Raw genomic sequence first — 24,056 nt, 5'->3', positions numbered from 1 at the left:
CTTATGAAGAACTGGTATTGACATAGTTGGTTCTGGAAATCCAGAAATCATTGTTGAACTTTCTGGAGGAATCTAATTCATCCAAACATCTGTGATGAGAGCAGCCTACTTGACAGCCCCAGTTACTCACATATTCCTGTAACATTTAGGTGGCTGGTGAATGATGCTGTCTTTCTGAAGGTCTTGCAGATTTATTGCGGAATAGCCTTGTGTACTCTGTAGTCACAAATTGTTGGTAACCTCATCAATCTCCTGCCATCTAAATTGGGCGTCTATATGATTTCTTATCTTGAATTAAAGGTACACAGGATTGCAACATCAAATCTTGTACGTTGTTAAATTCAAAAGCATTCAGTCTTAAGGACAGGCTACCATTTATCATTCTGCATGTAAACCCTTATTCAGTGAAGTAACTTTGGGTGTCAGACAAATATCGTGATGTATAAGCATCCTCCTCTAGTGTCCTCATAGTGCACATTTCTTTAAAATTTCACAGAAACAAGGCTTAAAATAATTTCTTGTAGTAAACACTGCAGTTTTGCCAGCTTTGAAGATACTTTGAAAAATAATGGATTTATGGCTGAATTTAATACAATGTTTACTCTTTAAAGAACGTTCTAATTAAGGAAAAACAAAACTCATTCAAACCCACTGCAGGATTCTTAAAGCTTTCAGCTGACCATTTGCTAAACCATACCCCCGAACAGTGATTGTCCAATCATAGCTTAGTAACTGTAAGCTGGCATAGCGGGCCTGTCAAGCTTTGGATTCCTCCGCATGCTGAAGTGATATGCTTCAGACTCTATAATATGAGCTATATTTGGTATTTAAAGAGTTTGTCTTTTTTTTTTTTTTTTTTTTTAAAAAAAGCACAAAACCAAAAATACAAGAGGAAAAGTGTAAAAAATAGATTTAACTATCTGTTCATCTGCTGTAAGCTGCAAAAGTTTGCATGCCTGGCTAATTAGCTTACTACCAACAGCAACCTTGCATTGTTTCCAAAGGCAGACATATCTCACTGATTATAACCCCATCAGGCCTCTCAGGTCATCAGGCGGAAGTCTTCTAACTCTACCCAGAATTAGATCCAGAACCGGTATGGATGCCTTCAGTTACTGTCATCCTGCTACTATCAAAAGCAAACTCAAAACTTTCCTACTCTCCCAGGCATATAGTTAATTATTGTGTGTGTATGTGTGTGTGTGTGTGTGTGTGTGTGTGTGTGTGTGTGTACCTGTATAGTTGTATTGCCACACTGTATATTTAATGTACATTTCGTGTATACTTCATGCTTATATTCAGTATTTATATTGCTTATGTTACCTTTGTTCTCATCTCATTACTCTGACTTTTTAGTGGTAAATCTTCTCCCATTACCACTACAAATATGAAGCTTGTTAGGACTAGTAACAGAAAGTACGGGGAACAGTTTGTGAACAGTTAATGATATGCATAACATCAGAAATCTAGCCATGCACCTTTTTAGCTTTTACACATAAACACACTCCGTTTCTCTGTTTCCCTCCCAATATCCATCTCACACTCTAACACACACCATCACACACACCGACTGCACCATGCAGCTGAGAGCAGTTTCAGGTTTTATTGACAGGCAGATTGATTAGCAAGCAGCTGCTCTGCCCTGACCCATCTATCATAACGTGAGAGAAATCGAGACACAAAGTAGGGAGGGGATACTAATGAGTGACAGAGCAGGAGTGTGCTACCAGCACTGACCTACTCCATCACTCATCATCAAGAAAGAGAGAGTGTGTATGTGTGTGTGAAGGAGAGAGAGGGTTTGGGGGTAGAAAAATTGGGGATGGAGAGAACTACCAAAACTGACATACTCTATCTATCATAGCTATGTGACGCTGGTCATTAGAGACTGAGCAAGAATGATATACTCAGAGGCAAAGTGATGTAGAGAAAGTGAGGTATACATTAAGGTATCATCTAATTAGGTGGCATATCTTTTCTTCTTCACTGGGAGAGGTTATATTGGGGGTCAGGGTTTGTACATACTGTAGAAATCCAGTTCATTTTTCACAAAGCGCTTGAATGGACATAAAACTCATGGCTGAATAATCAGTCAAACAATGAGCAAATCATCTCCCCTTGCTAGGTGAGGTGGTAAATGAATATTATTGACAAGGAGCTTTATGTTGGATGATATTAGTACTGTAGCAGGTATTTCTGCACTGTATGTTCTAACTTAAATCTAAGCAACTGCCAGTCTATCTACTACAGTTAAATTTCCACTTTCCGGTGAAGGTCACTTCAGAGTAACTGCGCTATTAAGGTGTAAAGAGCTATTGTGTCACACTGTGTGGTGACGAAACAGATGAAAGAGCAGGGGGAGTAACAGATAATTAAAATAGTTATAATTAAAATGAAAATAAGTTCTCTTTCAAATCAAACATCCAAAGATATGAGTGGAAAATATTATTCTTGCAATTGCATTTGTACCCTTTTTTTTATTCAAACGTTGCTTAACCATGTCATGTGATATGCTACTACAGTACACTTTAACAACAAATATTACTGGCACCACTACAGAAATTTGCTGATGAACATTTAATATTCAGGAATTCACATTATATTATACCAGTAACACACTGGCCATAATTTTGCACACTGATCATACATGGTCCAGCTATATATTAGGTTTTCACCAAGTCTTGCTGGTGCTGTGGTAGCCTCTCTTTATCCAATTTGTTCTACAGTTTCTTATCTATTACAGATTGAAATATGCATCAAGATGCAATGAAGGCAGAGTCTGTAACGTGTTAGATTCATGTCTGCGTCTTACCAATAATGTCATTCACATGTCACTGAATGTAATCTGTTGTATGAAAATACTTGAAGCCATGACACAACAGCTGGAAAGATACCTGCATCAAAGTCCAAATCCTGCTTCCTCTGGAAAGTCATAATTATTTTTGTGCAAGGCAGTGTGTCTATATACTAAACGCAACCTCTCAAAATATATAAATAATTACAATATGAGGCTAATGAAAGTTTGTAACCCTAATTTAGCAGCTGAGAACAATACAATTTAAACAAAAGTAGCACTATGTAAGGCAACACTAAAACCTAAATAAACATCCTCACTTCCTTGGTTAGAATGAGGTACAGTAAATCCCTTCTGCTCCTGGTCCAAATACGGACTCCTGCATGTAGAGTAGTCCACTCTGCTGAGCAGGATATCAGCTGACCTCCATCAAATAAGTGCACGACCCCAGAATGAAGAATGAGGAAGAATGATGATGGATCACTACTGAACCATCCTGCACACTCAACATCTGTTCCAAACACTGCTCAGGCAGAGAGTCCCTGTACATTAAGATAAAGACCATTTCTTGTACCACTGCACAGTTTCTTCTTCAGTATTTGCTGACCTATTAAACCAGATCACAGACTATGGACCATCTTGTCGGTTACTGTTACACTCCTAATTAGTACGATGCATTGACTGGCTCATTGTAAATTTAAGATTTAATTGTATAGAAAAATAATGTCTTAAACCAATCAGAATTGTTTGGGATGTGAACTTGTAATGGATCCATACTTACCTGCCCTTGGCAAAGTTTAAGAAACCTGTAGTGGACCCAAATAACATAATGCTGCACTTGTGTGTTTATTTGTGTAGTCTGTGGGCTTGCCGTGTCAGCATTGATTGTTGCAGTTCATTAGTTAAATCAAGTTTAATTATATAGCACATTTCATATGACAGGCGTAGACTCAATGTGCTTCAAGATAAAAAGTGCCAAAAAAAGAGACAAATATCATACATGACAAAAACGTAACATAACATAACATAAGAGTGTATTACATATATAAAAGCATATAAGATAAGATAAAAACATATAAGAAAGTATTACAGTAGAGAAGGAATAAGATAAGAAGGTATTATTATTTATTTATTATTATTATTATCATTATTAAAAAGGGAATAACAATAATAATAATACTGATTCTAAAATAAAAGTTTGTGTTCAGCTTGAATATTTTTTCTTTCTTTCTTTTGCTACACTGCTGTTCCAAAGTAAAGAATCAACCTTTGAACTTAATAATCAGCATGTCCTCCTTACCTATTCTTTTTCTCCTTATCCCTTCTGCTCCTTATCCAAATAAAGCCCTGTATGCTGTGTGAAACTTTCCAGACCCTGCTATCCCTCATCTGTCCACCAGTCGCCCCCCTTGAGTTTCCTGTTCCTGCAAGTCACCTGACCCCACGCTGCCCTGCACACCTGTCCCTTGTAACCTCATTAAGCCCTTATATATCAGTACCAGAAACCCTCCTCTCCTGTTTGCCAAATCGTCTATGTGACTTCCTTGCCATAAAGGTTTCCAGACATTTCTGGTACCCTGTTCTCTAGAAAAGGTAAGTGCAGAATCCTAAACCTATAATGTTAACTCATGATACTTACTGTATGGTGTGTTGCTTGCGAGGATGAGGAAGCTGGAGAGGTTTGGTTGGTTTGTTGAGTGGACTGTGCAGCAGCTGGTGGCTCAGGTGGTATGTTCCTACCTTAACATGCTGTTAGCATACTAGTTAGCTTGGCATGCTAGTTAACTTAATGTGTGTTTGTTAAAGAACCCGATTTAGTGTTATCTAGCGGTGAAGTTGCAGATTGTGACCAACTGAATACCCCTCCTCCTCCCCTTCCAAGGGTGTAGGAGAACTTACAAAGGCTGCAAAACTTGCAAAAATGCAGAAGGCCCTCTCTAGAGCAGTGTTTGGTTTGTCCATTCTACTACTGTAGAAACATGGCGGTTCAACATAGCAGGCTGCATGGAAGTGGGCCTGCTCCCTATGTAGATATAAAGGGCTCATTCTAAGGTAATGAAAACAAAATGATTCTTATTTTTAGGTGATTATACACTAATAAAAAAATACTGATGGATATTTCATTTCTCTCAAGTCTGTTCTGCTAGATGCCTCTAAATTCTACACACTCGACCTTTAAGGAGTTTATGTTTAATAGAGGTAGAGTGATGGTGGTTGGACAACTGAGCAGGCCATGGCATTCAGATGAGGTTTATCAAGCCAGTTGGCCCAGCCAATGTTGTTTAGCCCAGACAGATAGAGTGTAGATGTCCTCTTTGCCTGAGTGAGGATAGGATTCAAGGACGCTGTAAAGGTGCACTCGGTCAGAGAGTGGTGTGGAAAGGTTTTCTGACATAACTATTTGTAAGATTTGTGGAGCTAGATAAGTGAGGATGACCGCTGGACTACTGAGCAGGCCATGGCATTCATACCAATGGAGCCAGCCACTGCTGTTTAGCCTAAGCAGATATAATGTAGATATAAGACTGGCAAAAATAACATATCCAAAATCCATGAGAAGAAATTCAGTTTTCTTGTGGCCAAAAAGCCAATCTGTGGAGTTTTAAAATGTGGTTTCTGAAACTGAATGTGGCAGGGGCCTGAAATGGGTCATTTTGCTCTGAGAGTAGCAGTAGTGTATGTTGTGATAAGCCTGGGTCCAAGGACAAAATGAAATTCCCAACTTGTGTCCTGACTTTTATAAATGCTTCCAAGCTACTGTAGTGAAACGGTTACAGTACATGTCCATCAAAAAGTTTTAACTTTTTTACACTAAGTTTTGACTAAGCTCTTCTGGGGGTAACTTTGAAACTATAAAGCTTGTTTCTATAGGTTCATTGTTAAAATAAATAGGTATTAATCCTTTCATTGTTCCAAGATTTATTAGCTTATGTTTGAAGGAATATGGACTTGTTGTGATTTTAGAGTATAAAACAGGCCTGGTGTAGTGCTTTGCTCCTGCTGTTTACTCTGGCAGTGATAATAGCTTAATACTGTACGAGAAATGCAGTGGAAGAATTGCTCTTAAAGACACTGTGAATTCGGGGTAAAGAGGATAAAAGCTTCTGAGCCACTGAGTGTTTTCCACAAAAATGGTGTGTTGACTCCATTTTGGTTCTCATGGGAGCCAGTTGCACCTCTGTGACTGCTGCAGGGGTGATAAACTGGGTTTCCAGATGAGCTCTTGGGACCTCTGAGGCTATGAAAGAGAAATCCATCCTAAAGCTGAATTCATTGGTTTCTTTTGTTTAACCCTGATTTAGCCAGTTTATGAATTCCACTGAGATTTGTACTCTATTTCTAGAAAAACCCGGATAGCGGCTTCAGGGCCATAATAAAAATCAGGATACAGTCAAAGCCACACAGGTGTAGGAGGAGATGTAAGGTTAAAATTGGAAAAAAATTTGAATTAATTAACAAGGGTACTTTATGTCAGTAATCTCATCAAATCCATGGGTTCATAACAAACCTAAATCTTGACAGAAAAATATTTTCAGGCCAACAATATGAAATAAAACAACTTCCCCTCTGTATCACAGCTCACTGTGTTCAGGGCCTTTTGGTTTGTACTTTGCTCCTCTGTGGCTGTAGGGGTGAAATTGGGTTTTAAACTAGGCCTCCAGGGAAATCCAGACTCCATTTTGGTGAAGACAGAGCAGCTCAAGGGGGGTTCACTGCTAAACAGTGCTGACATGGGTTGAAAGGACTTTATCATGGAGTGAAGTGTGGAGTTACTGGCTCTGTTGTCATAGCATCAGGACTGTAATGTACACTGATACAATTCCTGTAAAATAAATGAGCACTCCTCAAAAACAAGTTATGTACTGCATTCACTAGCACCTAAAATTGAAGGGCTCCAGGCATTTGAGATAACACTGGTTTCATACCCACATTTGTGGCTCAACGAATGAAAGGCATGTGTTTGTTATTTTTTAACAAATGCTAAGAGTTGCAAACCTTTCTCACAAGTGGTCTACAATGGCCACATTGTATTTAGGCTTGTGAGTTCCAGTTTGTTTGACAATTCAAAATGTATGCAAGAATCAAGAGTGAGTTAATGAATAAATGTCTAGTATTGCTGTTTTCGATAACTAATTTTTGTTCGTTGTATTTTTACAGCTAATATAACTATGTTTCTGTTAAAACATGAGTAGTAGTTACTAGCTAAAGTAGGTTACATGTTAGTTTTAAGTTAGCTAGTAAACAAAGTAGATTGGTTTTGTGTTTACATAATGTTACTGAATAAATTAACAGCACACAAAAAATAATCAGATATCTCAAGTTTACTAGGGTGGTTATTAAATATATATATATATTTTTTTTACATAGACACCTTTCCTGTGGAAAAACACTTTTGGATTTGTGTCCCAACTGACCAACAAAAGGTAAAATAACTTTTTTCCCCCTATGGTTCTTATTACCATTAGAGCAATAAAAGAGAAAACTGTAATTGTCTCAGGCAGAAGTCTGCTTGTGTGTGTTTTTTTGTTACCCTTTGATGGCCGTTGGGGTGAACGGCATTGTGCACCAATCAGACTGCCTTAAATTATGTAATATGATAGTCTTTGTAGTCGACTGTTCCTCTCTCCCTGTTTTCCCTTTGTTTTTCTTTAGTACATGTGAGTATTTGCATCTAAGGCTTTAATTGTCTCCTTTTACTGGCTAATATCACCATTTTATTCTGTTTTTCCTCATATTCCTCCATCTATTCTCTGTCCTGTTATTCGATTCATTTATTTCTGTTTCTGAGACAGATGGCCCGATTGTCATGGCTGGACAACTAATTTCCTCTGATATTTACCATTCTAGCACATGCAGGCATTCCTTTCTCATCAAGCCTGATACTGTGAAATGGTCTGCAAATTTCAGTTTGAGACAGAGATAGAGAGTGTGTGTGTGTGTGTGTGTGTGTACATGCTTGTCTGTCTGTTTTTTTGACAGCTCATATTATTGACTGTGAATGAATGCAATTCGGGGACAATTTGTGCAGCTGTGTCAAGCTGTGTGCAGGTCCATCCACAGCTGTCTTCCCTGGTGCCTCACAAGCTCTCTATTGTGGTCCTCTGGAAACTCTGTAATAAAAGAAAATGTTTTAAGTTTAAAACAGACGTCTTTAATAAATATGAAAAACTTTCGTATGATGGCCCTGGACAAACATGGACGTTAATCCTTGGCAAATACTGCTGAGCTACATACTGTAGGTCATCGCTTATTTAAGCCAAATTCCACATCCATGGGCTAGTTAGTTATATTTATGGTAATTATTTTAATTCTCTGATTCAACCTACAATCCAATGTCCCAATTTGCCTCGATTTCTGATTTGATCTGGTTAGGGATATTTCAGATGCAATACCAATTTTGCTTGGATATGAAAGAGATTCTCAGAGGACTAATGTTGTAAATTGTACAAGTAGCCCTCTAAGCTGGTGCATTATTAAAAATATCAATGTTTACATTAAGAATTGACCCAAAACAGTTACATTAATGTACATTTTATTTGTTAACTCTGTTAACTCTGTTAGCCGTTAGTTCCATTAGCCATTTGTAATGCATGGTGTATTTCAAACAGCTAACACAGGTTAGCCATGTTGTGGTGTCTACACGGTGGCTGTCAGTAGGTCAAACAATCTGACAACAGCGGGAACAGCAAATGGCAAATTAAATGCATTTATATAGCACCTTTCTAGTCTTCCGACCACTCAAAGTGCTTTTATACTTCATGCCACATTCACCCATTCACACACACATTCTGATGGCAGAGGCTGCCATGCAAGGTGCCAACCTGCTCATCAGGAGGACTTTCTAATCATTCTCACACACACACACACAGATAGCACAGCCTTCGGAAGCAATTTGGGATTCAGTATCTTGCCCTAGGACACTTTGACATGCGGACTGGAGAAGCCGGGGATTGAACCACTGATCTTCCGATTAATGAACAACCCGCTCTACCTCCTGAGCCACCGCCGCCCGCACAGCCGTTGCTGAGCCAGCAATGTGGTAAAGTACTGTTAAATAAAGATAAATGAGTTGGTCTTACCAAAGGCAGGCCACGCGAGACTTAACAGGGTTAGAGCTTCATGCATCCACAGGAAAAAGCATATAAAAGATCGATCTTGGGATTAAAATGTCCTATCATATTATTAAAGAAAAGTGTTTTTAATGCTTGCCCTCTGTTCCCCACTGCATACAGTATGCATGTGAGCGGGCAAGGAACCGCGCTTTTGTATTTTGGTATTTTGATTCTTATTGAATACAACTGTAAAGCAATAAAAAGGATTTCAGAATTTGGTATTATGTATTCACTGTGGTCACTAGTTGCATCTTGTCAACTTTAAAATCTCTTTTGTACTATCATGGCAAGTCAAACTTGGGACTTCGAACTTAATAGGTGTGATTTGTGTTGGTGGTCTTCAGCTACTAGAAATGAAAACACAAATATGAAATATTACTCTACCCTGGGCATTGTCTTTGATGTGTGATCGACAGGTCATTGGTCTAATTACTTTATTTGATAGAATGAAATGATGCAAGCACAAGTGCAGAGACACATGTTAATTTGACTGGGTTTCTCACAAATAGTCCAAGCAATTTAGCAAGTGAGGGCAGAGTGTGAGGTCTAACAACTTGTTGGTATCACTGAAGTAATATGTCCACCTGTCTTAATCCAGTCTAAATGCTTTATGTGAATCCACCAGTTAGATTACAGGTATACCAGATTCAAATTTTCAGAGGTTATCTATAGAGAAAACAATGTTTAGCATGTGAGTTTGGGGGATTGTCACTGGAATGGAATAGAGATTAAAACAGAGGTGTGTTGTACCCACGACCACCTCCATGTATTCTGGGTGTTACTCATTAAAACTTAGTAAAAACTCTTATTCTTTTTACAGCAATCATTCCCTACATCACTTTGTGGTACAGACACTCCTGTCCACCCTCTGTTATTTACAAAAGAGGCCTATTGCAGTCTTAGTTAATGTTCATTTCTTAATGTAACTACCCGTGAAGAAGAAAAAAGCTTTGAAGTGTGTCAAAATGTATAACTTGTCAGTCACCAGATTATACTTAGATTCTCCCTTGTGGGTACATGTTCTGCTGCTGATGTAAGACAACTGGTCTTCAGAGAGCTCCATGAGTAAGTTTAGCTTTTCTTTCATTTTCTTGATCTGGACCAAACACAGGCTAAGTAACAATATTGTCTGGTTTTGGTAGCAGGGCCTAAATGCAGGCTACAGGCATGAGACGGAGAACAGCGGAAAACACATTAATCAGACACTCTAATGGAAATGTATTGGAAGAGGAAAACATGGAAGCTTCAAACAGGATGATAAAGAGACAAGCAGGCAAAACCTGTCAAGGCAATGTGATGAAGGCTGAAAATGTTGGGCCTGAAAAACACAAGACATAGGTAGAGCTATTTTTTTTTTTTCTGGCTACACTTCCTCCACTTTAATTAAAAAACAAAACAAAACAAAAAAACAGTTAAGGCAATGATGTATTTGAAGTGCGGAAAAGACAGCTATGAGAGAAAAAACCACGGTAATGTAAACATGTGACACTGACCAGAAACAAACTTGTTCATCTAAGTCGATCACTAAGTTTTTAATCCTTGAAGCCCTGTCTTTACATCTAAGAAAAAGTTTATATGTTGTATGTGTTCTACGTATTTCATTCAAACATTTTCAAATGTGAATATTGATAATAAAATGAGATGGATTGAAGGACTGACTTTCTTACAGTTCCATCAATTAGGCTAAAGCTGAATTGGTTGGGAATACCAGCATCATTAGTCATGAGCCCCTTTTACACATGCACTGCAATCCTGAAATTTTGTGGACATTACCCAGAGGAGCTGTATGTGTGAACCCAAATGCCCGAATCAGTCGGACTGGACATTAAACGGACTTAACCTGCCAGCTCCCTAGTACAAAGTCCGTGTAATGGCTGATTGAGCCCATGTGTGAATACAGCAGTGAATTTTCCGGAGATTCACACCGAGCGAGCGACTGTGTTGATGATGTTTCTATTGTCCGGCTTGCGCTGGGTAAATGCAGCAGACTAGCTAAGCTTTGTTTTGATAACGCCTGAACGCTCCACTGTGAAGCCAGTGCTAATGGGAGAGAGGACATCTCATAAAATAAAAGCTATTTTATGCCATGGTGAAAAGCTTAAAAACGCTGAATTACAACCACGGCATACATTTTGCGTCATGTCCTGCCTCCTGCACGCTCTACCCAGGTGTCACCCCTCGCCAAAACCAAACAGTATTTCCATTAGGTGAGAACACATCAGAGTCAAATGTCTGAACTACTTCAAAACTGATGTTGGTATAGGCCTTCAAAAACTAAAACTATCATTCCTGGATGCTATTTATTTGCATTAGATCTTGCATGAAAAAGATTATTGCATAGATTATTAGTCTCAATTTTGGTTTCATTAAAATGGTGACAGTATAATACAGTGCAGTGAAGCACTGCAGACATTTTTTATGAAACAATACAATACCGGAAATCAGGTAAACTATCTTGTTCATCAATGGCACATCAGCAACAGAGCATCTTTTGTTTTGTGTGTTAATAAATCCTAAGTCAAGGATATGTTCTAATGCTTCGTGCCAATATGAGAAATAATTGAGAATTAATTACATGGTTTAAGTTTTAACCATAATGTAATGGGAAGGTTAATTTCAATCTCCATATGCTTCTTGGTATTACTAAATTGTTTGAACTGGGCATGTTTGACAATGTGCACCATGAATATGTACGCAGAAAAAGAGCCTCTTTCTGTGAAAACGGGTTTCTACCAGACATGCAATATGAAATGTGAATGTTATTAGAGGTGTTGCTCTCTGAACATTGTGTTTATTGCATCACATTCAAACCTGGTTGTACAGAAACTGGTGATTTTACAATTTCTTTCTTTGCTTCAAGAATCCTGTCAGAAAAAAAAAGGTGCACATCTGTCTCTCTGTCTGAGGTAAACACAAAAACAACGTTATAACTCAGTTATGGTCCCTGAGGGGACAGACGTCAGGTCAGTTCTGCAGGGAGTATTTCTGCAAGGCCTCAACTTCTACAAACCTCCTTCATTGTCCTCTCTTACTCATTCCTTTCCCTGTCATTATGCTGTACCCTCTCCCTCCCTCCCTCCCTCTCTCTCTGCAGGATGCAAAGGTCTCAGACCTCGTCTATATGGCTTCATAAACCATTGAGCCAGTGCCTGTCTGCCTGAGCACCCTAAAAGATCCTCTCTGACACTCCAGTGTGGAAGCATTTTAGGGTGTGTCCACTACATGTCTTGAGGTGCTGCGCTTCTCAGTGTAAAGTTTAAAGGAGGTGAGATGTAAGCTGACATCAATTCTTTCAGCAGTACTCAGTGTCTGTAAACAGACTGTAAATGTTTGTCAGTGCTCTCCTGTTTGTCCGACATGCCAACTGGATGTAGACAGTTACACAGGTGTTTCCTAAAAAAAACTGCCCTGCAGCAACATGAAGGGTTCTGCTATGACGAGCCTAAAGAAAGCTGTTGTGGTACCACTTAGAAGAAGCTTTTATTAACTGAATATATGAAGTGACAAAATGCAAAGTTGGCACAACAGTGTTTGTGTATGATTTCTGCCCCTGTTGGTGGTCTCAGCAGCTTGATTCCTTACCACAGGGCTGCCAAGTTTTGACTTCAGCTTGGTGTGAAATTTATGGGAGGAGGGGGGCCATGTCAGTGGCTCGCCTAGGGTGCTCTGCTGCTGCCAGAAGAGCTGCCAGAAGAGCTGCTGACTGAGATTACTCTGAGCAGCATGCATGGGAATAAATTACAATATAATATATTTGTGTAGGCTACATTTGTCGCTTTCCCCTGCTGCTGTTGCGCTGTGCTGCTCTGTCTTGTCTGTCTGTGTGCTGTCAGTTTCCTCTTTTCACATTGCGAAATGATCAGTTATGAATTTGTTTTTCACTGTGTGAGAAAATGGATGTGTGGCGTGAGAGTGTGTGAAAAGTGTCAATTGGTGAGTCTCACAGTCAATACGTGAGACTTGGCAGCCCTGCTTACAAGTTTCATCCAGTCAGGAGAACAGATGTCTGCATACAGTGAGCAACCATGATCAGAGCCTGTGATACTGCACATTGGTAGGGCTTTACTATATGACTAAAACAATAGGGTATAAAATGTTTGTCATCTGCTCACTCTCACTGTGGCTGCTGCTTGTTTTACCTTTCCTTTATGCAGTATTAACACTGGAAAAGGAGGAGGTGTCAACAGTGAACAGACTGTACATACTGTGCAACTCAGCCCTGACTATGTAGATATGCCTTTATTCTCAGCTCAAGTCCGCCTCCACTCGAAAATGTGTTTTGCTTATTGTTATTTCAGTTGGATGTTTGAGCTTCACTGTGCAGAATGAAGTATGTGCAGAGTTTGACACCAGAAGGCTGTTTTTTTACATTCATCTGCTAAAGTTAGACAGTTTCTCTGTGCTCACCAAAAATCTGATTTTAAGATGTGCACGTACGAGCATGATTGTACAAGCATGATTTGTGAAATCACAACTAGTTTGGAGCCAATCGTGGTCCAGAAGTTTGATGTGGAAACTTGAAGCCTCATGTGCACATTAACTGAGAATGGACTTTACAGTTAAATACTGTAGGAGTTATTGCATCCAGCAGTTAAACCTTTGAAAGATATTTGCATATTCATAGATTCTGGATTCTTCAGTGAGGGAGAAGGAGCAGATTTATTTTAGTAAAAAGACAGAACATTAAATGCACAACACAAGGAAAAGTGCAGATTGAGGTAATTGAACCTTTTGTAGAAAAACATATCGGGCCTAAAATATTCAAAGCAGAGTATTTATGTCTTGAGACATGTCAGGAGGAGATCTTTATATGAAAAACAATGCGACATAGAACTAATGTCGTGAGAGCTCAGCAGCACATTTAGTTTTTCTGGTTGACGCTAGTATTTATAGACAAAAGCTCTTGGTTATGCAGTAACTGCCCTACAATTGCATTTACATTTTCATTAACATCCACTTGAAGAGCCAGGAAGCACTGCAGAACTATTATGTCTTGTGTTTAGAGTTTTGTTTGGCTAGCTTAAGTGACTGCATTCTTTTGTTTTTTTAAAGATGCAAATACCTAATTTATTTTGTTTGCAATGTTAAAAACTGCCCATGTCAAATGTTTAAAAAGCTCATATCAGGTAAACATACACATTGTATCTTATAAAGTTCTAGTCATTAATGCGGCCACAATCAAAAATGCTCCATCATTGCTACAGCAGATCACATCACTGAACCACGAGGGAAGGGAGAAGGGCTATAGATCAGCGATATCTGACAACCTCATTGTGTGTGTGTGTGTGTGTGTGTGTGAGAGAGAGAAAGAGAGAGAGTGTAATTGAAATAAATGGTTGCTCCCGACAGGTGAGATGCTCACCTCTTGTGTGTTCGTGTGTCCAGATAATACAGTATGTGGGTGAGAGTCTTTGGCCCTTTGGCACCAGTGCGACGCAATGAAGACGGCAGAGCATTTTGCTGGCCCCTTTGGCCCAGCATTGGAATCTAACACACCCGATCACACATCTGTGGCCCTCGGCACATAAGCTAGCTGGAGGAAGTGGTCATCAGTCATATGCTAGATGATCTGAGGTCTTTATGAAGATGGATACCAGTAGATTTATTATCTATACAGTGCTAACGGCTTCTTGTTTTCAGTTTTTGTTTTTTCTAAGGACAAGGTTGTAGCCAACAGTGCAACTAACATTTCCTTCGCATTTTTCTTTTAAATAAATACATGTTTAAGCATTAACTTAGTGTGTAGGGCTTTCTACAGGGTTTAAGCAGTCTCAACAGATGGTCAGTGTTCAATAAACCTCTGTTTTCTGCTGCCATTGAATAAAGAGACATACTCATTAGACATATGGGTACGCTTTCATCGCTGAAGGTAGATTTACTGAAACATTTCCATTAATGTTATATTCAAGAATACTAAATTATTCCCCCGACTCATCACAAAATTATAAAAGATCCAGTCTCACTCCAGCCAAAAATGTGAGTTAACTACATTATAAAGTCAAGTATTAATTAAAAACACTGTTAAGTGTCACTGCGGTGTTTGTTATTTTGGAATAAAACCCAAAGATGACATTTGTAGAATTTACACTCACCACCTCTCTCCCTCTCTCTTTTTCTCTCTCCAGAAACAGATAGTAAAACACACAATCATACGTGGACACACAGTCCCTCAGAGATATCTTCCCTGTAGCCTGTTGTGTGTGAATTGATGTTCCGTAGAAGATAAAATGGGCTCCTCAGGGTAGAAACAGTTTCACTTAATTTCTCTCTGTCCCCCTGTGTGATGTGAGAGAACGTGTGTGTAGGTGTTGGAGCTATGTGGACAAGATCCATCAGCTGGAAATCAGCTCAGCATTTCTCTTCCTTTTTTTTTTTTTTTTCTAAACTGTCGAATTCACCCAATCTCCCCTCTCTCTTTATTTCCTTGTTCTGTTTTCTTTCATTAAATCCTCCTTCCCACTTCATCATCTTGTCATCCGCACCCCTTCCAACTTATTCCTCATCCTTCTCTCCTCTGTTGTCCTCTTTTTCAAATTACTCACCTCTCCTCACTCCCTCTCCTCTCCTCCTTCACCCTCCTCTACTCCAGTTATCTTTTTTTAATCCTCCTATCTGGCCCCTTTTCATCCCCTCTCATCCTTTTCTCATCTCTGCCCACCGGATCTTCTCTACCTTTCAACCATCATTTGGCCATTTCTTCTTGACTTTCTGATAATTCCCTCTACTCCCTCTCTGTCTGACCCTGTTCTGCTTCATCCATCTGTCTCTTCACTGTGCAACTCTTCCTCTCCATCTTTTTCACCTTCCAACTCTTACTACATTTTTTTTCCTTTGCCACTATTCTTATAATCTCCAACATTTTCATAAATCGCTTATCACGTCTCCCTTTTATCCTCTTTTCATCCACCCACTCTGCTTGTTCTCCATCTTTTTCTTCCACCACTTGACTGCACTGTGCTGCTGGCTGCCAGTAAAATGTTTTCTCACCATTAGCTACCAGCTCTCACACACTCTCTCATTCCTCTCCTATTTCCTTGTCTCACCTACATTTACCCTCAATCCATTCCATCAGTCTATCATGTTTCTCCATCCATCGTCCTCTCCTCTTTAGCTGCCTCTCCACTTGCTGCGAACATGCATCTCTTATACAATATAATATGACTTAGCAAGATCTCATTTGCACTTGACATTAAAGCTGCACTCCACTAGATTTATGTTAAAACTACAGCTGTCTTATCAGCCTAAATCACAATGCAGGACTACAACAGGAAATGGCATCTCATCTAACCTAACGCTTTGCAGAAATTACTACCATTTCCATCAAAATATCACCATTTCGATGGTGCTGTTTTTGATGAGAAGAGATGAAAGTGATGAATTGCATTCCAAACATTCCCTCAAATTTTGTGCATTGATGTGACCTGACATGGATGTCTGGATAATTTAGATTCCCATTTGATTCCCATTCCCTTTGATGGGGTCGCGCAAACATGCTCATTTTATTGCAGCTTTAAAATGAAACTGAAATTTCAATTGTCCTGAATTTTGTCTAAGTACTGCAGCTATTTTCCAATTTTCAAATGAGAACAAAACCGTTTTTGAACATTCTTCTGAAAATGGCGTCTAAGCTTCAGGCCTCTGAGAGTGTGCCGAGGAGATGCCAAGTCAATTTCCATGGTGCAGTACTGACTGGAACATGTCATAGCCCTGTATAGCCTACAAACATTGATTCAAGAGTTTTTCCCCTTTTTCAGCAAACCCACATAGCGTGGGTTATGTACCATCAGCGATTTGAAGTGTCCCTTTTACAGCAGCAAACCAGTATTGCCAACTTGGCGACTTTCTCGCTAGATTTGGCAACTTACTACCCCTTTAGCGACTTTTTCTCAAAAAAAGCACCCGATGACAAATCTAGCGACATTTTTTGCAGACCTTAACTCCTCCGTGAAGAGAATTGCCAGGATTTCTCAGAGCAGCAGCACATTCAGTTGACAAGTGATCAGCCAGACAGAGACTTGAGCTGTGAATGTATGTGCCTAATGACCGATCACTGATCTGCATTGAAAGTCCTTCACTTTTTTTTGGTTCTAAATTATTTAACTTGACTATTTAATTAATTTTTTTCTGTCAAAATAGAATTTGCAAGAGTGAGTTTATTCCAATGTCTAGATCCTCTCTATTTCCCTTTGTCTGCGCTGGCTACTTTTTTTGATTTCCATTAATGTATTTAGCTGGAGAACATACTCCCCTATCTTTATATCTGCGTGGCTTTTCACTCTATCCACTTAAAATCCAATCATCCAGGTTGCAGGTTAATGCATGGTGTAAAGGAGAGCTATCATTGCTGTACTCATCACTGTCTCCTCTTGTCTTCTCCCAGCACCCCTCCTCCCTTCTCATCTTACCTTGTGTTGAGCGCTGGCTTCAGTAACGACTGATGAGAAATCTATCAGGGTACGATAAAGCAGGAAAGACAGAGCCAGCTGGAGTTGATCAGCTGACTCTGATCTGTGGGAGTGTGGAGGTGTACAGCATGATGAGATCTACTTCATATTGTAGGTCTGTGGAGGCATATATATATATATATATATATATATATATATATATATATATATGCATTATCTATTGATGAAGTACCTAGAAATCACATTCTTCATTATAACTACTCACTTCATTCTCTGCTTCGTCTAAACAAACAAGTGTTGCTGCTGCTGGGAAATATTAAATAGTGTGTGTATCATGTGCGCTAGAGTTTCATTTTTTTTCTTTCTTTTTTTAATAGATTGGCAAATATAGCAAAAAGCAGCAGTCGTGAACAGATTAAATTGAATCACTTGTGTCATAGCTGTTATATTGGTGAAAGCTAGTAGCAAAATGAACATTTAGCTCTATGAAAATATCAGTATTTGAAAGTAATCAATTATACTGTATTTGCATAAATCTGCGTCGTACTGCAGCTTCTCTGTCTGGAAGGTAATCTGAGTTAACGCCACGGTTAATTTAGAAAGTGCTTCTAAAACGATAAGCCTGCTCTATGGGACTGCTTAATTAACCACAAATTGTACCAAAATACAAGCACAGGAGAGAATCTGTGGTTGTGTGTGCTCATTTCTGTGCACACACACACTCATTTGAAACACGCACACACATGCAGACACACAAACATCTGTCATCTAAAAATGACTCTCATGCAGTTTTTTTTCCCTATAAGTTGTTAATTATTAAATTCTCAAGAGCAGTCTTATCAAGGATGAATGTCCCCTTTTCACTCTGCCGTCAGAATTAATAGAATCATTGAATTCAAAGTAGCTTTACTGGAGCTCACATCAATAAAGTTGGAGAGGAGTGCATTATATTTGGCATGCATGTGTGCACTCTGTGCATAAGTCACTTTTTTTTCCCTCTGGACTGAAAAGTTAAAAAGTCACAAGTTTAGCTGTTTATTTTAGGGTTAAAGTCTGGATTGGTTTTAGGATTATGATCATAATGGAGAAAACAAATAAATTCTTCTCACACACTTAACATCACAATATTCTGTTTAGCTATTGACAATACAACCGTGACTTTTTGTACATTGTGATGACTTTAATTTTTTGCATAGCAATGAATTTAGTTTAGTCTTTTTACACACACACACACACACACACACACACACACACATACATACATATGTGTGTGTGTGTGTGTGTGTGTGTATCAGTAATCAGTAAGAATTTTAAAAAATGGCTTGTGAAGATACCTCCCCTATATAAACATCAATAGTCATACTTAAAAAAGATAAAGATTAAGGTTAAGCAATAACACAAAATTGATAGAAATGTGCACTTTACATAGGAGTTTGTTTACAAGTTGTGATACATTACAATGAAATACATGAAGTGTTTTGCAAAGCTAAACATTCTCAGAAATTTCTTTTGGATTAGGAAAATCTTATTGAGATAAGTGGGACATGTGGCAGCCAAAACAATATTACAATACATAATATAAAGATAAATTAAGCTGTAATAAAAAGTAAAAATACAGGAATGATTAATCAATGAATGAACTCTACTCAAGATACAGACAAGTTCAATAGGGTATTTCCATGTTCATTTTTCATCTACTAGGAAGTTAATGTGAGGGAACCTGAGTTATTTCAATGTTGTCTGAATATTTTGGTTTTTTCCTCTATATACTTTATATTTTTGTTTCAAAATATCATAAAGTTGGATTTTTTTTATATTGAGAGTTTGTTCATCCGAAACCATTTAGAAATACATGAATTTGGACTTCTAATAAATGCCCTTTTCATACAGTGCCATGCAGTGATACTTATGTATTTTGGTATAATCTTTGAAAAGACAACTGTTTAACTGGTTAAAGTGTGATGTCTATTTGGAGGGTCATTATCTGGTTGTTTGTGTGGGTCTTAAGGTCCAGTCACACCATTATAGCGCAACAAAGTTCAACCATGTGTCTTCACAAAATAGGCTTTGAGAAGCTTGCTGATGAAGCGACTGCTCACATGGCTAGTTGTTGAACTATTGTAGCTGGTGAGCTAACATGCTAGCCAGCTGGGAACATACTGTTATTAACAAGCCACCCACCTAGCATTTCATTCTCAGGATTGTACAACATTTCATTCAATATGGCGTTTATTGAAGAGGCGTGGAACGAATCTCAGATTGAGCCAAATTTTTAACTGTCAAAGGGAAGAAGGGTTAAATAACAGTTGCAGTGCAAAACCCCTAATAAGATGTGATATTGATATTGCAAGAAGAAGTTGGACAAACATTAGAAGCAGAGCTGCAGTCTTTTTATTGATTTGGTTAACCTCAGTTGTTAGCCTCTAACTTTTAACCCTGTGGAGTTGTGTCTAGCATTTGATAAATTTGTCAGCACTTATGTGTCAGAAGTAAAACGAGTGCTCTCAGTGTGAGACAATGTAAATAGCTGGTATACCCTTTCAGAATGCATTAATGCAATGCTAAGAACAAATTGTTGTTAAAGGAATGTTAAAGAATTTCTTATGCTGAAGAACATAAAACTAGAGTTAAATTGAGGGCACTCATGCACATCCTGTCTGTTATTACATACCGCAGTTACCTTATTTGCATCCAGCCTTTTACAGCCAGTCAATGACTGTTCTGCTGTGTCAGTTCTAAAACTCAGCTTTTTGTGTTATTGAGTAGACTTGGAAAAGCTACAGAGATAACTCAGAAAAGGCCCATGGCAATAGCTCTTACAAGTATGTAATATATTCAGAACAAATTCATCGCCCTAACACTTCCATTTCAGTTGATTGTATGTATTGGGGTCAGTTGAAACATTCTGGTAGAATGGAGGCAAAAACAGGAAGACCCGGGTCACTGATTTCATCTTCTCTGTTCTAAGATAACATCTCCAGTTTAGTCCCTTGGGCACTGAGCACTGTGTGCTTTAGAAGATGGTTTGCTAAACAAATCAACATTTGTATCTTTCCAATTCTACAGATGCTGCAGTTTTGCTGTTAGCAAGTTTATGCTAACATTAGACTTACAGAGGATGTGGTAAATGTAGTACACTCCGCTGGAAACTCAGTCATTTCAAGTGAGAGGAGTCTCACTTCTGCATCACTGCGCTGATATGTGTAACATGGTTTGGTTTTCTGTTGATAATGTGCAAACTAAACTGAACGTCTCACTGCCCCATTCCTGCTAGCTAACTGTATCAGTCACTTTTCAAAACGGCAACATCCGTCATACATTTTTGTGCAATGTCTGGATATATTTAACTCTGCAAAAACTGCTTATGCCTGCACTTGTTAAAGGAAAAACCCAATAAAAAGTAGATTCTTCATTTTAGTTCTGCAATATTGAGCTGTAAGAGTGAACCAGACAGTGACATTGCAGGCCGTAAAACCCAAAACGATGAGCTGAATGATGCTGAAATGCTTCTTAGAGCTGAGGGGAACTTAAGGGTCAGGTGTTAATTATATGAAGTCCTTTGACTCTGAAGAGACAGTAGTGTCAAAAAAACTATTAAAGTGCGAACAGACCAACTGGAAATTAATTGTTGTACTCCAGTCTTTTTTCCTCTGAAAGTTGTTGTCCCAGACCTGAGAAGAACCTTATTCAGCAGCATATTGCTGGGAGATACACGGAGAGCCCCTTTCTAATTACATGTAGATTTGTCGTTAAATGCGACCCTGATCACATACATTCATATACACTCATTTGACCCATTGTTAATATAAAAATATTGATTACAGTAGCTTTTAAAAAGTGTACTATCTCATGGTTGTACCCTTCGATTAGTTGTGGTTTGAATGTTTTATGATTCACAGTTGAGAATGCCACATAAAAATGACCTGGATTAAAAATCTCACACAAACTAAATTAAATATGTTGTTCATTGCACTATCACAGTGCAAATTGTGTTTTAGGAGGGCTTCCCCTTTATTTTTCAATCAGGAGTCAAGCTAAGTGCCATCATGGGGCATCACTGATCCAATGAGTTGTCTTGCTGACCTCAAAATGCAATCTCTTACTGGCATTCACATCAAATATCATACACACATACAGAGAGTAAACAAGCACACACACATTTATGCAGACTAAATATAGAAAAATACTGAACTTCTCTTGTACCAAAAGGAGGTGATAAAACATCAAAGTGGCAAATCTTGTGTGAAATATGAGGATTTAACTGAATAAAGCCTCAGTGACAACAAAAGGGTGTACCCTGAGGACAGCTGAGTAATGAGGAACATTTCCTCCACTGCTCCGTACCTCCTCTTCAGATGGTTATGCAAAGTATCAATTCTGTGAAATGAGTTGGCTAATTGCTGTCAGTCATAATGTTTTCCCCACAGTGAACCTCTGCAGTCAAAGCATTGGGAGGTTGATTGACAGATTCAATCTTCAGCTCTTCAATTACAGTCTTTCTCATCCATCATCAGGTCTTCGTTTAGAATCTGTCTTGCTCTCAATCCCTGGTCATTCTCCTCTTACTGCTCTTTAACTCCACTGTTCCTGCCATTAATCACTTTTACCTCCTTTCTTCTCCAGTCAAATTTACTCCTTCCTTTTCAATGTTTAACTGAAACATGAACTTTCCTCACCTTTTGTGTAAGGTAATTTAAACTATGATGATGCTGCTATTGCATTTATTTTTGGATTTTTCCAAAAACGTTCAACACATTGGTGACTATGAAGTCTATGATGTGTTGTGCCTTCAAAAAGTATTTTTCAAAAAACAACTGTTGGTAAACGGGGGTTGTCTTATAAGTAGAGTTTTCTTATATTTAGGCTAATATGATAATGTAGAGGGTGCTGTCACTGCAGAAAAACAACAAAAATGTAGTGTTTGGTGAGTACAATTTTGACAAAGCTTTGCTAAAATGATTGATTATTTTAGTGACTGACTAGTAGCAGGGAGAGTATCGGAGAGAAAATGTAAGTGTGTTAGTATTCAGTTATAATTGCCTTTTGATAGAGTTTAAACAGTCATAAATCTAGGCCTGCATGCAGTGGGTAAGCAGATTGATAGTGTAGGTGTGCTTTGTGTGTATGTATGTGCAAGCTTGAGCTTGTGTGTGTGTACTTTGATTTGGATGTACAATATGTGTCTATGCATTTCCATTTTCTTTGTGTATTTGCACGGCAGTGTACGTACTAGTGTGTGTGTGTGTGTGTGTTACGCTCTTATAGATAGTGAATATTTAGTTGATCATAAATCAAAGTCAACAAGGTTGCAAACTCCCCAAGCAGAACAAAACAGAATAGAGTTCAGTCGGGTCTAGCAGAGGAGAATAATAACTCTGTAAAATTGCAGTTGTATAAATCAATCAGACAATTTAGCATTTTGCTGACTCATGCTTTGGACTGCCTAAAAGGCAGCAGAGAAAACAGTTTAACCAATCCTGCACTGCAAAAAGACCATCTCAGATGATTTACTGTAGCCGCATATTGAGACTTGATATCTTATTTTGTATTGAGCATGTGAGAAAAGTCAGCATGATGCAGACTGTCAGATGGAAACACTGTATAAGTGTGTTGAATACTGCAAAAATATCAATTTCCACAAGGTTTTACTTTTTAAACAAATGAAATCAACAGACGGGAAGACGATATATATCACCTGTTCCCAGGGCAGATCACTCCTCTAGCGTCACCAAAATGTCACTTCATTAGAGAACAGTCATGTTGTTTTGTGCTGGAAAAAAGGTGACAAAGAGTCTCAGATTAGTATTCATCACTCATTCTACAAAGAGTTAAATCTTTTCTTCTCATACAATTTTTTTCTATTTTGACCTTGTGGGTGGTATCAAAATAGGTCTATGGAGGGATGGCTTGTGAAGGGAATTTGGTGGTAATTAGGGAATATATTTTGTGATCATGCCAAGGTAAATTTCTGTTGTTTGTAATTTTGCCTCATTAAAAATATTTTGTTTGTTGTAAAAATACTGTAACGGCCCACTTATTCTTGTGGATTTAACTTTACCTTTTTATGACTGCACAACATTAATAAAAATACTTGAAAACAGCACATCTACAACCATGATAGCAGCTCTGACTTTGGCACAGCTGTGCTTTGAGCTAAATGCTAACATGCTCACAATGATAATGCTATCATGCTTTAGGAAGTATTGATGACCGTTTAAGTTTAGTGAGTTAACATTTGCGAATTAGCACTAAACACAAAGTGCAGCTGAGGCTGATGGGAATTACATTACCTCTGCATAAAACCAATTAAAAACAACAATTAAAAACAAATTAGGAATTTTGAGCTGATAGTGGTGCTATAGGGAACTTTATTTCATGGCAATCCATTCAATAGTTATCCAGATGTTTCCGTCAAAACGACAAATTTGAACCTCATGGTGGCGCTAGATGAAAAGTCAGGGCATACATAGACTGAACCATGAATGCCTGTACAAGATTTTGTGCTGATTCATAGATTTAAATTTTGAGATTTCACTGGACAAGGAAAAAAATTGACCTGCAGGTGGTAGAAGGAAAGTCAAAGTGTCACCAGAGTCAGTCGGATTCATCCTCTGATAACCATGGATATCTGTACCAAATTTCACGTCAATCCATCATATAGTTGTTTAGTAAAAAACAAGATTTTCAACCTCCATGGTGAAGCTACAGGAAAAGTCAGAGGATCACTAAAGTCAGTATATATGC

Source organism: Thunnus maccoyii, chromosome 16, assembly GCF_910596095.1.
Source record: "Thunnus maccoyii chromosome 16, fThuMac1.1, whole genome shotgun sequence".
In the NCBI taxonomy this organism is placed as follows: domain Eukaryota; kingdom Metazoa; phylum Chordata; class Actinopteri; order Scombriformes; family Scombridae; genus Thunnus; species Thunnus maccoyii.
Note: the sequence above shows the minus strand (reverse complement) of the source record.